This window comes from Pongo pygmaeus, chromosome 16 (assembly GCF_028885625.2).
Source record: "Pongo pygmaeus isolate AG05252 chromosome 16, NHGRI_mPonPyg2-v2.0_pri, whole genome shotgun sequence".
NCBI classification, from domain to species: domain Eukaryota; kingdom Metazoa; phylum Chordata; class Mammalia; order Primates; family Hominidae; genus Pongo; species Pongo pygmaeus.
Window position 1 is genome coordinate 64,081,798 of NC_072389.2, and position 17,383 is coordinate 64,099,180.

At 39.8% G+C, this 17,383-nt stretch overlaps 1 protein-coding gene and 1 pseudogene across 1 annotated transcript in view; both read right to left on the reverse strand.

The window, feature by feature from the left end:
• Positions 1–17,383, reverse strand: part of ADAM10 (ADAM metallopeptidase domain 10) — a 157,358-nt gene that overhangs the window by 95,414 nt on the left and 44,561 nt on the right. The window lies entirely within an intron of this gene.
• LOC129013593 (putative heat shock protein HSP 90-beta 4) lies at positions 2,137–4,921 on the reverse strand (annotated as a pseudogene).

The window sequence follows — 17,383 nt, forward strand, 5'->3', positions numbered from 1 at the left end:
AAAACAATGTCAATCCAAATTCTGTAGCCAATAAAAAAGACCATTAAAAAATACATTGTCAATGAAGAATAAAAAAGAAAACATCATTATAGTACTGCAGACATTAAGAGTGATAAAGTAATATTATGAGCATAATGAAAATAAATTCAACTGCTTAGATAAACTCCTTAAAAGGTAAAAATTATGAAAACTATCACAAAATATAGAAAATCTGAATAAGCCCCTAACTACTGAAGAAAATGGATTCATGATTTAAGGCCTTTCCACAAGGAAAATACCAGGGCCAGATGGTTCCCCTGATGTCCTATAAAACTATTTTAAGAAAATAGAAGGGAAGACTACTCAACTCATTTTATGTGGCTCACATTACCCTGATTCCAAAACCAAAGACAGACCCCCCAAAAAAAAAGACTGATATTCCTTATGAACATAAACAAAAAAATCCAACCAAAAACTAGAAAACTGAACGAAGCAATAAATAAAAAGGACAATACATCATAAGCAAATGAAGTAATAAGAGGCTGGCTTAACATTCTAAAATCATCAGTGTAATTCACCACATTCAAAGGGGAGAAAAGCCACAAAATCATCATTAGGTACAGAAAAAGCATCTAACAAATTTCAGCACCCACTCATGATAAAATTCTCAGCAAACTAGGAAGAGACAGGAACTTCCTTAACCCGATAAAATGCATCTACAAACTCCAGTTAACATCATACTTAAAGGTGAAAGACTGAATGCTTCTCCCCTAAGATTGGGAGTAAGGTAAAGATGTTCACACTTGCCACTTTTATGCAACTCTGTAACATTCAGTATGATGTTACAGATACCACAACAAGCCAAGAAAAATAAATAAAAGACAGTTTGGAAATGCAGCAATAAAACAGCCTTTATTTACAGACAATATTATCTTCTATGTAGCTAATCCTAAGAAATCTACCCAAAATCTACTAGAATAAACGAGTTTAACACAAAGTAACAAGATACAAGACTAACATACAAAAATAAAATAGTAGGGCTGGGGTGGTGGCTCACGCCTGTAATCCCAGTACTTTGGAAGGCCAAGGCAGGAAGATCACTTGAGCCTATGAGTTTGAGAAAAGCCTAGGCAACATAGCAAGATCTTGTCTCTACGAAAAGTTTTTTAAATTAGCTGGGCGTGGTGGTGTGTGGCTGTAATCCCAGCTACTCAGGAGGCTGAGGTGGTAGGATCGCTTGAGCACAGGAGATCAGGGCTTCAGTGAGCTATGATCATGCCGCTGCACTCCAGCCTGGTCGACAGAGCAAGACTCTGTCTCAAACAAAAATAAAATACTACGTTGTGTATTAGCAGCAAACACTGGAAGATGAAATTTAAAAAATAATCTCATTTACAATAGCATTTTTATAGTACTTAAGAGTAAAGATGTTCAATGCCTCTAGTGAAAACAACAAAACACTCTGAAAGAAACTAAAGACCACCTAACTAAATGGAGAGATACTACATCATATCCATGAATTTGAAGACTCCACAGTATTAGAATGTCAACTGTATCCAAATTATCTACAGATTCGACATAATCTCAATCAAAATCCCAGCAGGTTTTACTGTAGAAACTGAGAAGGAACTCTAAAATGTATGTGGGAATGCAAAGGACCTAGAATAGCAAAACAATTCTGAGAAAAAAAAGAAAGATGACTTACACTATTAGATTTCAAGACATTATGCCAGTTATCAATTTATTGCCTCTGGGTTCCTCCTAATCTACACTTCACTGCCTTCTTGGACCCTGTAAACATTTCTCTTTTGCCAGCTGGTGATAAGCTTTGTCAACAGATGGCTCTGAAGTAGTACTTTTCTTTCTGGTTTCAGGGTGCTTCTGTTCCAGCTGCCACAGACATGCAAGTGGTATACCCTGTGGCGCTCACCCTTCAGCAAAATTTGTTGCCAGTTTTGACTGGTGGTTCCCTACCTACCAATACTGGCCTACCAACTGTGGACCAGCTCTGGCCCAGGGAAGAAGTTCTCTGATGAGCTGCCACATCCTTGCCAGTAATGTCTGAATCCCAACTTCAAAGAAAGGATCCCTATCCAAATTTGTCTCTTTGGTAAATGTCTCTCAGCTCTAGGGTATTTTTTAGAATTTTTTTTCCTTCATCCTCTTTTAGTTGCTAATCCCCAGAAACAGTAATCCTTTGTGTTGTTTTACTGTATAAAAACAGCATATTCTTTATTTTACATACTTTCAGAACAAAATAAACAACAACAAAAAAACAGGATATACAACATCCAATTCTGCTGTCAAAGTAGGGAGGGAATGGGACTTGACGCCCTTGTTTCCTGCCTTAGACACAAGGACAGGAGAGAAAAAATACTAGATATCAGCAGAGAAAGCCAGGTGGGACAGGACATCTCAAAGCTGCAGTGGGAGCCATGGGGACACTATACAAGGGCAAAAGGTTTCCAAGTATAAACTCTTAATCTACTTCTTCCATGTGAGACACATCCTCATCGCCCCCAGCGGAGGTGGATCTCATCAGGAACAGCAGCACTGAGTTCCTCTGTTGCCACTTCATCTTCCTCAATAGCTAACCTAGCTTGACCATGTGGTAGACGCAGCTGGATAGGTCTGAGGATCCTCAAGGGAAAAGCCAGAAGAGAGCAGTGTGGTTTCAACCAGCAGCACCACCAGGTCACTGACAGCCTTGTTGTTCTTGTCTGCCTCAGCCTTCTGCTGTAGTGTCTCCACAATGGGGTGATTGGGGTTGATCTCCAGGTGCTTTTCAGCCATCATATAACCCATCATAGAGTTGTCCCAAAATGCCTGCGTTTTCATGATCCACTTCATATCGGCTATCTAGCTGTAGGTGCTGGTCACAATGCGGCAGGGTGAAGACACAAGCCTACTGGAGATTGTCACCTTCTCAACCTTCTTATCTAAGATTTCTTTCATGAGCCTGCAGAGGTTCTCAAACTTTACCTTGTTCTCCTCCATTATCTTCTTCTCCTCCTCATCCTCAGGTAGCTCCAGACCCTCCTTGGTAACTGAGACCAGGCTCTTCCCATCAAATTCCTTGAGCTGCCGCACACAGTGCTCATCAATGGGCTCACTCATATATACCACCTCGAAGCCCTTCTTCCACACTTGCTCCACAAAAGCAGAGTTGGCTACCTGCTCTTTGCACTCACCAGTGATGTCACAGATGGACTTCTGTGCCTCCGGAATGCAAGACACATACTCTGACAGAGATGTCATCTCATCTCCAGACTGGAAGGTGTGAGACCACAGCAGTTCAGACAGGTGTCACCAGTTAATAGAGTCCTCATGGATTCCAAGCCACGAGATTTTAGAGAATGCCTCATCTAATTTCTTGTTATTCTCCTTGTCTTCTGCCAGCCCAGAGAAGCTCAAGCCACTTCTTCTTCTTCTTTTTTTTTTTTTTTTTGAGACAGAGCCTTGCTCTGTCGCCCAGGCTGTAGTGCAGTGACGTGATCTTGGCTCACTGCAACTTCCGCCTCCCAGGTTCAAGCAATTCTCCTGCCTCAGCCTCCCAAGTAGCTGGGATTACAGGCGTTGTACCCAGCTAATTTTTGTATTTTTAGTAGACACAGGCTTTCACCATGTTGACCAGACTGGTCTTCAATTCCTGACCTCAGGTGATCTGCCCGCCTCAGCCTCCCAAAGTGCTAGTATTACAGGCGTGAGCCACCATGCCTGGCCGTCATTTCTTAACAATGTTTTTGCAAATGACTTCCAAGATTTTGCTCTGCTGGAGCATTTCCCGGGAGATGTTTGGGGAAAGATCCTTAGAGTCAACCACACCATGGATAAAGCCAAGATACTCTGGCATCAAATCATCAAAGCTGTCCGTGATCAACACATGATGGACACAGAGTTGTTCATTTTCCTCTTGTTCTCAAAAAGGTCAAAGGAAGCCTGATGAGGGATGAATAGCAATGCCCTGAATTCCAACTGACCTTCTACAGGGAATTGCTTGACTGCCAAGTGGTCTTCCCAGGCACTGGTGAGGCTCTTCTAGAATTCTCCATACTCTTCCTGGGTGATGTCATCAGGGTTTCTGGTCCAAATAGGCTTGGTCTGGTTTAGTTCTTCCTGATCAGTGTATTTCTCCTTGATCTTCTTTGTTTTCTTTTTATTATTCTTATCAGTGTCATCCTCCTCATCGGAACCCACATCTTCAATCTTGGGCTTTTCTTCGTCATCTTTATCTTCCTCTGCCTTCTCACCTTTCTCTTCCTCATCATCACTGATTTCCTTCTCTGGTTCCTTCTCCAAATAAATGGCGATAAGACAGCCTATGAACTGACAGTGCTTCTTCACTACTTCTTTGACCCACCTCTCTTCTAAGTACTCTGTCTGATCTTCTTTAAGGTGGAAGGATCACTTTGGTATCCCTGTCAATGGGCTCACCATGGTCAACATGTAAAGTGAAGGAACTCCCAGCAGAAGATGCCCAGGAATACTGTTCGTCATTGTGCTTTGTGATGGCTACTTTCTCTGCCACCAGGTAGGCAGAATAAAAGCCAACACCAAATTGCCCAATCACAGAGATTTCTGCACCAGACTGAAAAGCCTCCATAAATGCTTTACTACCAGACTTGGCAATGGCTCCCAAATTATTCATGAGATCAGCCTTGGTCATGCCAATGCCTGCGTCGATCAAAGTCAGGATGCATTCCTGAGGGTTGGGGATGATGTCAATTTTCAGTTCTTTACCACCGTCCAACTTGGAAGGGTCTGTCAGGTTCTCATAGCAAATCTTGTCTAAGCCATCAGAAGCATTAGAGATCAACTCCTGAAGGAAAATCTCCTTGTTGGAATAGAAGGTATTCATTATGAGAGACATGAGTTGGGCAATTTCTGCCTAAAAGGCAAAAGTCGCCACCTCCCCTTCTCCATGGTATACCTCCTCAGGCATCTTGAAAGCAAAAGGCTTATAAATACTAGAGTGCAAGGTGGGCTGGGTGTCCAAAATGCACACGGCACCAAGGCTGCACAGGGGTGACTCAAGAGCTAATTCTTTATACTAAAATTTCATTCTTCAAATTACTGTATGGATTCTGCCTCGTAAATGGACCTTGCTTAGCACATGTACCATAAAGCTACAATAATCAAACAGTGGCATAAAAATATAGACAGATCAATGAAATGAAAGACCTAAAAATATATAAATAGGTCTCAACATATATAGGTCACAGCAATTCAAAGAATTGATAGTTTTTTCAAAAAGTGATGCTAAAAAATTAATATCCATGTGAAAAATATTACCCTTCACCCTTACCTCTATCATAAAGAAAAATTAAATTGAATTGCAATACAGACTTACATGTAAAACTGAAACTGGAAACATCTAGAAGAAAACTGTCATGGCCTTGGTAGTCAATGCTATCTTAAGAAACAAAAGCAAAAATCATAAAAGAAAAAAAAATTTTCATTAAAAGGGCTTCTTAAAAATTCAAAACTTCTGCTGAGAAATAGTTAAAAAAAAAAAAAAAAGGCAAGCCACAGTCTGGGAGAAAACATTTGCAATACATATGGTCTGATAAAGAACTTATATTCAGAATATCTTTTTAAAAACCTCTTACAAATCAATAATAAGACAACCACTGAAAGAAAATCAACAATGTGAAAAAATACTTCACAAAGAAGATACACAGGTGGCAAACAAGCATATGGAAACCTACATAACATCATTAGTCAACAGAGAAATGTAAATCAGAACTAGAATAATATATTATCACATACCCTTTGCTAGAAAAACATCTCCAAATATTAGTAGGATGTTGAGTACCTGGAACTCACACACTGCTGATGGAAATGGAAAATGACAACATCACTTTGGAAAACTGTTTAGCACTTTCTTACAAAGTCAAACATATAAAAAGCGGGCCGGGCACAGTGGCTCATGCCTATAATCCCAGCACTTTGGGAGGCCGAGACAGGCGGATGACTGAAGGCCAGGAGTTCAAGACCAGCCTGGCCAGCATGTTTGAAACCCCATCTGTACTAAACATACAACAATTGGCCAGGTGTGGTGGCAGGTGCCTGTAATCTCAGTGATTTGGGAGGCTGAGGCAAGAGAATTGCTTGAACCCAGGAGGAGGAGGTTGCAGTGGGCCGAGATCGTGACAATGCACTCCAGCCTGAGAAACAGAACAAGACTCCATTTCAAAACAGAAACAAAAACAAACAAGGCCAGGCGAGTTGGCTAGTGCCTGTAACCCAGTACTTTGGGAGGCTGAGGGAAACTCCATCTAAAACAAACAAACAAACAAACAAACAAACAAAGCTTATGACCCAGCAATTCTACTCAAGAAAAAAGAAAACATAAAGCATATATCCACACAAATAACTGAACACAAGTGTTCACAGCAGCTTTATTTATAATAGCCAAAAACTGAATATAACCTAAATGTCTATCAACAAGTAAAGAGAAAGATGTATTCATATAATGGCAAACTACTCAGAAATTTAAAAAAAAAAAGCCAACTATTGAAAATACACCCTTTTGTTAAGACACAAAAGAATGCAGAGTCTAATTCCATTGATATGTAATTCTGGAACAGTCAAAATCTATCTATAGTGACAGGAAGCAGATCAGTAGTTGCCTAGGGTGGAGACTAAGAGTAAAAAGTAATGAGGGAATTTTGTGATATGACAGCAACATTCTTTATCTTGATTTCAATGGCAGTTGTCTAAGTATATACATTTGCCAAAATGCACCTCCAACTATATGCCTAACATGAATATATTTTCTATAAGTAGGGGTCAGTAGCATACATTTACTAGCTTCAAAATTGTGTCCATTTTTAAACATTGTCTATTTTCTCTTTTCCTTCATTTCATGTCAATCTTGGCACCCTTTTAGTTTGAGGCGGTACTCACATTCCTCTTGCCAAAAAACTCCCAGGGCTTCCCAGGTACAAGAACTCCAGGCTTTCTTCTTAAAGCCTTAAGGACCCAAGCTGCTGCTGTAAGTAATCAACAAAGCCCAACACATCTTCTAAATGAGAACTCCACAAACTTAAAAACAGACTCTCCTGAACAAACAAGTATCCTGCCTCAACTTTTGCTGCCTATCATGTATTTTCATAAAATTACTTTTGCAAACTGACAGGAAATTCTAGGCCATATATGTGACTGTAAATACATAGATTATGTTTATAAAGGTTCATACTATTTTGAAAAATCATTAATTTATCATATTTACACATTTACAGTTACTATAAAAACACTATCTCAAAACAGCATCGTCATTAAGATTTATTATTCAGCAAAACTGCACCCTGAAACCACTGTTAAATGAAAGCACTAGTATTCTATATGGAAAAAAAAAATTGAGGGCAAAAGCTACAAAAAGATATTTAAGTTTTAATATAAGACCTGGCCAACAGAGCGACTCCGTCTAAAAAAAAAAGAACGAACATTCTGGCCTGGCACGGTGTTGGTAGTAATCCCAACATTTTGGGAGGCCGAGGCGGATAGATATTTGAGGTCAGGAGTTCAAGACCAGCCTGGCCAACGTGGTGAAACCCTGTCTCTACTACAAATATAAAAATTAAGCTGGGTGCGGTGGCTTACACTTGTAATCCCAGCACTTTCGGAGGCCGAGGCGTGTGGATCACCTGAGGTCAGGAGTTCAAGACCAGCCTGACCAACATGGTGAAACCCATCTCTACTGAAATTACAAAATGAGCCAGGTGTGATGATACATGCCTGTAATCCCAGCTACTCGGGAAGCTGCGGCAGGAGAATCGCTTGAACCCAGGAGGCAGAGGTTAAGGTGAGCCAAGATTGCACCACTGCACTCCACCCTGGGCAACAAGAGTGAGACTCCACCTCAAAAATTAAAATAAAAATACAAAATTTAGCCAGGCGGTAGTGGCGCACGCTACTCCCAGCACTCTGAGAGGCTGAAGCGGGACAATCCTGAGCCCAGGAGGCAGAGGTTGCAGTGGGCCAAGATCGCGCACTGCACTCCAGTCTGGGTGACAGAGTGAGACCCTGTCTCAAAAACAACAACAAAAAAACATTCTATGCTATACACCCTACCCAAAGAAATATTTATATATCTATTAAGGTGTCTAAGTACAAGCTAAATAAACAACTTAGAAGGAAAACAGAAGTTAAGAACACTTGAAGTAGGCCCCTTACAGCCTTGATACTGATTTTTTTTTCTTTCTTTTTTTTTTTTTTTTTTTCTTTTTTCCCCAAGACGAGTCTCACTCTCTCTCGCCCAGGCTAGAGTGCAATGGCGCGATCTCGGCTCACCGCAACCTCCGCCTCCCAGGTTCAAGTGATTCTTCCGCCTCAGCCTCCCGAGCAGCTGAGATTACAGGCATCCGCCATCATGACCAGCTAATTTTTGTATTTTTGTAGAGACGGGGTTTCACCACGTTGGCCAGGCTAGTCTCGAACTCCTGACCTCAGGTGATCCACCCGCTTCAGCCTCCGAAAAGTGCTGGGATCACAGGTGTGAGCCACCGCGCCCGGCCAATATTGATTTCATAATAAGAAAATCATCTCATACTGACAAAGGGAGCTGCCTGGGGACCACACGATGATACTGCTCATGAAGGGTCCCCTCCACTCCTTAGTCCTAAGCAGCTAGAGCACAGCTCGTTTTGAGAGCCCAGCCCCAACAAGGCTGTATCCTGCCCTGGGGCCAAACAGCCCCTGCATCTCCATATCCCTGGAGTCCACTTACATCCTCCACCTACAGCCACTGTTGTGATCCCATGCTGCCCTCAAGCCAAAGTGTAAACCACTGGCAGCAACCCCACTGCCCCCAGCAGCAGAGCTGCTATACATTTTCATGTACCCCAAGGAGGCCTAAGGTTAGACTGATAAGACTCCCACTACCCAAAGCCACCACTCCTGCTGGCTGTTGCCACTGGTGCTAAACCACAAACTATTGGCAGTGACCCTGCTGCCCCAAGCAGTGGAGCTACTACAGCTTTACAAGTGTCCTGAGGACAGGCTACCCTGCCCACAGCTGCCACCTGGGGCCCAAAGACCCACGCATCAGCTGACTGCTTACGTCTGGTGCCACTGAAAGCAACCCTTCCCTCCCCAGTGGCAGGGCCCCACTCGAGCACTCCACTGGGGCCACGGGGATCACCCCATCCCTGCCTACCACAGCCAACACCCACACACATTACTAGTGGGCCTGAGAACAGGTCTATCCAGCCCCCTCCACCACTGTTAACATGTGAACACTTCTCCTAGGGACCTGAGATTTAGCCCACTCAATCTGCCATTACATACCACAGCTGGTCCCCAACCACATGCACAATCTGCAGGCCTGGAGACTGGCCTGCCCAGCCCATTGCAGCCACTGCCATTATCAGCACAGACCACCTGGGAAACAGAGGGTTTTCCCACTATCAACCATGCCACATACACTGCCCAGGAGCCTGAGAATCTGCCCACCCAGTTGGCCAACCACTGCCCCCACCAACACCCAAGTAAGCCACCTGGAGGCCCAAGAATCAGCCCACCCGGACCTGCTAACACCAGTGCCAACATATGTTGCCCTGAGGCCCAAGGACAGGCCCACTTGGTGAACCTGTCCCCAGCTAAGCCTCACCACAGACTCCACTAACAAACCTGAGAAAATCAGACACTACTAACGCTGTAAACAGCGGAATAATTTATACGGAGACTATACCACTGCATGCACCCAGATTCATGCCAAAATGCATCTTCAGGAAAAAGCCCTCGCCTAAGAAAGCAAATTCAAAAAACTGGAAGAAGTGACTGTTATACCATATGTGCAGTAAGGACCCAAGAAACATGATAAAGCAAGGAAATATGACCTCTAAAGTAACACAATAATTCTGCAGCAATAGATTCCAATGAAAAATTTATGAGATCCCAGAAAAAGAATTCAAAATAATATTTAAAAGCTAAGTGAGATGCAATATACAGATACAATACTAAGAAATCATAAAATTTAGAATACGAATGAGAAATTTACAAAAAAGACAGATATCATAGGGCTAGGTTCACATCTGTAATCCCAGCACTGTGGGAGGCTGAGGCAGGTGGATCGTTTGAACCCAGGAGTTTGAGACCAGCCTGGCCAACACGGCAAAACCCCATCTCTACAAAAAAAAAAAAAAAAAAATTAGCCCAGCATATTGGCGTGAACCTGTAGTCCCAACTACTCAGGTGGCTGAGGTGGGAGGATCGCTTCAGCCTGGAAGGCAGAGGTTGCAGTGAGCCAAGATCGCACCAATGTACTCTAGCCTGGGCTAGAGTGAGACCTTGTCTCAAAAAAAAAAAAAAAGATAGATATCATAAAAAAGAAGGAAATGAAACTACTGGAAGTAAAGAATTCATTGAATGAAATACAAAAATTATTTCAAAAGCTTCAACAATAGACTAGATCAAGCAAAAGAAAGAATTTCAGAACTTTAAGACAGGTATTTTGAACTAATCCAATAACATAAAAATAAAGAGGAATAAACACAGCATGCATGACATGCAGACACTATACAGTGACCAAATATTCACATTTTCAGTGCCCCAGAAGGCAAAGAAAAAGCAAAAGGGATAGAAAATCTATTTAACAAAATAAGAGCTGAAAACTTCCCAAGTCTAGAAAGCAATTTTGACGCCCAGATATAGGAACCTCAGAGATCTTCAAATAGATACAACTCAATAAGGTTTTTGCCAAGGCACATTATAGTCAAACTGTGAAAAGTCAAAGACAAAGAGAGAATTCTAAAAACAATAACAGAAAAGCATCTCATCATTTACAAGGGAACCCCTATCAGACTAACAGCAGATTTCTCAGCAGAATCCTTACAGGCCAGGAGAAAATGGGATGATATATTCAAAGTGCTAAAAGAAAAAAATACCCAGCAGCCAAGATTACACCCAGGAAAAATATCTTTCAGAAATGAGGGAGAAATAAAGCCCTTACTACACAAGCAAAAACAGGTAATTTGTCACAACTAGACCAACTGTACAAGAAATGCTCAAAGGAATTCTGCATCTGGAAGCAAAAAGATGATGATCACCATCATGAAAACACACAGAAATATAAAGCTAACTGGTAGAGCAGATACACAAATGAGAAAAAGAAATCAAATGTTACCACTACAGAAAACCACCAAACCACAATGATAAACAATAAGAGAAAAAGGAAGGAACAAAGAATATACAGGCTGGGCACAGCGGCTCACATCTGTAATCCTAGCACTTCAGGAGGCCGAAACAGGCAGGTCGCTTGAGGCCAGGAGTTTGAGACCAGCCTGAGCAATGTGGCAAAACCCTATCTCTACAAAAAATTTTAAAAATTAGCCAAGCATGGTAGCGTACACCTTTAGTCCCAACTATGAAGGGCTGAAGTGGGAGGATCACCTGAGCCCAGGAGGTCAAGCCATGTGTGATTGCACCACTGCACTCCAGCCTGAGCAACAGAGTGAGAGTCCATCTCAAAAAAAGCCAAAGAAAACCAAAAAATAAACAAGACAACAAGAAATTAATAAAATGGCAGGAATAAGCGCTCACATACCAGTAATAACCTTAACTGTAAAAGGATTAAACTTTCCACTTAAAAGATAAAGACTGGCTAAATGGATAAAAGAAACATGACTCAGCATATGTTGCCTACAGGAAACTCATCTTACCTGTAAAGACACACACAGACTGAAAGTAAAGAGATGGAAAAAAATATTCCATGCAAATGTAAACCAAAAGTAAGCAGGAGTAGCTAAATATATATGCACCCAACTACAGAGCACCCATTACGTAATGCAAATATTATTAGATCTAAAGGGAGAGATCAACTGCAATACCATAATAGTTGGTAGACTTCAACACTCCACTCTCAGCATTAAACAGATCTAGACATAAAATTAACAAAGAATCATTGGATTTAAACTGCACATTGGACCAAATAGGCCTAAAAGACATTTACAGATTTCATACAACAGTTAGAGTACACAACATTCTTCTCATCAGCACATGAAATACTCTCGAGGATAGACCATATGTTAGGAAACAAAACAAGTTTCAACAAATTTTTTTAAATAGAAATCATATCAAGTCAGACTACAACAGAATAAAACTAGAAACCAAGAACAAGAAGAACTCTGGAAACTGTACAAATACATGAAAATTAAACAAACATCCTCCTGAAAGACAACTAACTGATCAAGAAAGAAATTAAGGAAGAAATCAAAAAACAAATGAAACGAATGAAAATTCGAAACACGACATACCAAAATCCATGGGATACAACAAAAGCAGTACTTACAGGGAAATTTATAGCAATAAATGCCTACCTCAAAAAATATGGAAAGATTTCAAATAAACAATATAATGAAGCACCTCAAGGAACTAGTAAAGCAAGAACAAACGAAACCCAAAATTAGTAGAAGAAAATAAATTATAATAATCAAGGAGCTGAGCACAGTGACTCAATGCCTGAAAGCCCAGCACCCTGAGAGGCAGAAGTGGGAGTATCACTTGAGGCTGGAGTTCGAGACCAGCATGAGCAACATAGCAAGACCCCATCTCTTAAAAAATGTAAAAAATACAGCCCAGAGCCCTGTAGTTCCAGTTACTTGGGAGGCTGAGGTGGAAGGACTGCTTGAGCCCAGGAGTTCAAGCTTGCAGTGAGCTATGATCATGCCACTGTACTCCAACCTGGGAGACAGAACAAAATTCCAACTTAAAAAAAAAACAGGGCAGAATTCAACAAAATAAACACTCAAAAAACAATAGGAAGGATAAACAAAACCAAAAGTTTTTTTGAAAAGATAAATAAAATCAATGACCACTTGCTAATCAAGAAAAAAAAAAAATTGAAATAGCCTGTTGAATAGAAGAAAATATTTGCAAACTATTCATCTGACAAGGGACAAATACCCAGAATATACAAGGAACTCAAAGAACTCAATAGTTTTTAAAAAAATCCCATTAAAAAGCAGGCAAAGGACATGAACAGACATTTCTCAAAAGAAGACATACAAATGTCGGTTTGTGTCCTTTGAGATGAAAAAATGAAGAAGAAAAAGACATAGAAATAGCCAAAAGGTATAAAAAACAATGCTCAACATTACTCACCATCAAGGAAATGCAAATCAAAACCACAATATATCATCTTACCCCAGTTAGAATGGCTGTTATTAAAAAGATAACAAATAACAGATGCTGGCGAGAATGTGAAACAACAGTAACTCTTCTATACCGTTGATAGGAATATAAATTAGTACAGCCACTATGGAAAACAGCATAGAGATTTCTCAAGAAAACAAAAATAGAATTACCACATGATCCAGCAATCCCGCTACTGGGTGTTTATCCAAAGGAAAAGAAATCAGTATGTCAACAGGATACCTGCACTCCCATGTTTAGTGCAGGACTATTTACAATAGCCAAGATATGTAATCAACTAAGTGTCAATCAACGGATAAATGTTTAAAGAAAATGTAGCATATATACACAATGGAGTACAATTTGACTATTAAAAAAAATAATAAGAAGGCCTGGAGCGGTGACTCACGCCTGTAATCCCAGCACTTTGGGAGGCCAAGCTGGGCAGATCTCTCAAGGTCAGGAGTTTGAAACCAGCCTGGTCAACACAGTAAAACCCCATCTCTACTAAAAATACAAAAATTAGCCAGGCGTGGTGGCGCACACCTCTAATCCCAGCTACTCAGGAGGCTGAGGCAGGAGAATCGCTTGAACCAGGGGGGCGGAGGTTGCAATGAGCCGAGATCGCACCATTGCACTCCAGCCTGGGCAACAGAGCGAGATTCTGTCTCAAAAAAAAGAAAAATAAAAATAAATCTTATCATTTGCAGCAATATGAATGGAACTAGAGGTCATTATGTTGAGTGAACTAAGCCAAGCACAAAAAGACAAACATCCCATGTTCTCACTCATATGGGTAAGATTAGAAAGTTGATCTCATGAAGGTAGACAGCAGAATGATAGATACCAGTGGCTAGCAAGGGTGCGTGGGTGGGGCTTGAGGGGAGATGAAGAGAGGCTGTTAATGGGTACAAACATACAATAAGATTGAAGTAAAAAGTGCAAATGTTTGATAGCAGAGTAGGGTGACTACAGTTAACAACAATACATTGTATATTTCACAATAGTTTAAAAAAATAGGACTTGAAATGTTCCCAACACATAGAAATAATGAATACTTGAGGTGATGGACACCCCAAATGCTATGACTTGATCATTTCACATTGTATGCATGTAACAAAATATCACATGTACCCCATAAATATGTACAAATATTATGTATTTAAATTTTAAATAATTTTTAAAAGAAAATCATGTCTAAGATACAAAACATTCCCAGTTTGATTTAAATTGGATTAAAACCATATATAAAATCAGTTCTCAAGTATATATGCAGTCAAGTAGCAGTACAGATAATTTAAAAATCAAATTTAAATCGTATCAAAATTCACTGCTTGTATTAACATCAAAATTAACTTGAATCTAAAACATACATGAACAGAAGAAGGAATGAGGGAGAGCCCAGAAGGCAGGTAAATAGTAGAAAGAAGCCAGAACGAATTAAAGATTGTCATAACCCATAAAATAGTAAAACCACAAATGAATAATCAGGAATTTGACATAATTTATTCTGTTAACCAAGCGACTGGATTATAACTTTCTAATTTTAATTCCACTACAATCTGTTTGACAGTCCACATCTTTATGCTATTTTAGCATTTTACAAAATGTAAATTCTTTGCAATATTCCTGTTGGATAACATATTATGAAATAATAATAAAAAGTAGCTGATAGGAACAACCCAACCACATACTACTTTTTTAGTTTTTTTAACAAGCCCTCAATAAAAAGCTATCTGAAAACAACCAGATTATTTAATTGTTTAGACTTCGGCTCAACAGTCAGAAAAACTGCACTATATATTGCCTTATAATGATCATTGTATTCCAGGAAAACAATTTCGTATTCCCTAAAAAAAAAAAACAAAAAAACAAACAAACAAACAAAAAAAACACAGAAATACCATATGATCCAACAATTCCACTTGTAGGTATATACCCAAAGAAACTGAAAGCAGGAACTCAGATAGTTGCACATCAATGTTCATAGCAACACAGTAGCCAAAAAATGAAAACAACCCAAATGTTCACAAACAGATGAATAGGTTTTTTTAAAAGTATGTATGTATACATACAATAGAATATTGTTCAGCCCTAAAAAGCAACCAAATTCTGATTTTTGCTACAACATGGATGAACCCTGAAAACATTATAAGTTAAATAAGTCAGACATAAGTCAGTGAAATAAGTCAGACATTATGGTGACTGATATGGTTTGGCTCTGTGTCCCCACCCAAATCTCACGTTGAACTGCAATTCCCAGTATTGGGGGAAGACCTGGTGGGAAGTGACTGGATCATGTGGGCAGATTTCCCCCTTACTGTTCTTGTGATAGTGAGTGAGTTCTCACGAGATTGTCCCTGCTTCCCCTTCTCCTTCTGCTATGACTGTACATTTCCTGAGGCCTCCCAAGCCATGCCTCCTGTACAGCCTGCAGAACCATGAGCCAACTAAACTTCTTTTCTTTATAAATTACCCAGTCTCAGGTAGTTCTTGATAGCTTGTTCTAGCAGGGGAGCACAGCTACCCATATACCCTTGACCAAAGACCAGTCCTCCTCTATTGAGGATGGTCGTCCTCTTCGACCAAGCATGCGGCTTCAGGAGGGATGCACATGGAGCAGTGAGGGAGGAAGGGGACACCCATCTAGCCAGCCAGATCAGTCGAATCAACGCTGGAGATTAATGGGGTGACAAATGTTGCAGCCAGATTGCCCTCACATCCTCAGGTAGTTCTTTCTAGCAATGTGAGAATGGACTAATACAGTAAGTGAAATAAGTCAGTCATAAATAATCCATGATTCCACGTACATGAGGTACCTAGAATAGCAAACTCACTGGGACAGATAGTAGAATAGTTGGTTGCCAGGGACTGGAGGGAGAGAAAAATGGGGAGTCACTGTTTAATGAGTACATACTTTCTGTTTGTGATGATGGATATGGTGATGGTTGCACAATATTGTACATGTTACTTAATGCCATTTAATGCATTCTTTTAACTGATGCCATAATGGGACATAAAGCCCGAACTAATGAACTTTGGCAATACAGAGAGGAAACCAGAGGGCAAAAATCTTGCTCTTTACCACTTAAAAATGGTTAAAATGGTAGCTTTTTATTTTACTACAATGAAAATAAATTTTTAAAAATCGTTGCATTCCAAAAAGCTGGGGTATAAAATCAAACTGTGTGGCCATCTTTCATAATGTTTGTTAAAGTCTCAAGGGATTTGGTTGGGATGACGGTATGTGAAGATAATGATGAGATTACAACATTCTTCTTAAATGTATACAGTATAGAGGCTTGCAGTTTTCAGAGCACTTTTACATATATTACTGCATCTTACCCTCAGAGTAACAGTACAAAGGAGACACAATGAATATTTTAATCAAAGGGTATGACTCAAGGTCATAAGACTAAAATTAGGAGTAGAACTCTAGTATTTGGTTGCTGCATATTGCTCTTTCTACTGTATCAAGAATGCCTCTCAAGCATATGATGGAAAAAGTCAAGCTAACACATGCGAAGTGTTGTACTAGTCTTAAAGTAACATCATTAGTCTCCAGCAAGTCTTTAAAATCTGAATAAATGCAAGTAAGATATAGAAATAAAAATTATAACCTAATTTGGCTTTCACTGAAAATTGTGCTTTACAACATTACCACAAAAAATTCTCTTTGATTTTTAATGCTTGAGCCACTTTCAAGACTATGGCTAAACTCTGTCCACTACTATGTTTCTTCCAGCAAGTTTAGTTCTTTTTATTATTTTATAATATACTACACTGTCATCAAAAATAAACTGTAGATTTCCTTGAGGAGGTAAGATGTCCTGTATAAAGAACATTATTTCCACTGGGAATGTTTTCCTACCCTCAGATTTAACCACTGTATTGATTTTATGAATCAATAAGTATTATGTTTCTCATCTTGATTATAGTAGTTCTATTATGATTCTTTTTTTGGCGTTGGCATTATAGTAAAATTATAAAGAACGGAGTGAAGTTATAGGAGGACAAAATCAGTTTAACAAATGATAGCAAATTTCTAAAATACACCAAACAGATACTGAGTCCCTAGTCTTAGTGCTCTGAATATGCAGTTTTACCACGTCATAGTAATAGCTGGTTTTTCTTTCTCAAGCTTTAGAAAAGCATTTTACAACCAAACCAGACAAATAATAGACATACCAGAACCACCTTTGGTGCAGAGCAACAAAATAAATTATGTTAGGATGTCATTCCATAAGTTTTCAGGAAGGTTATGTACCTT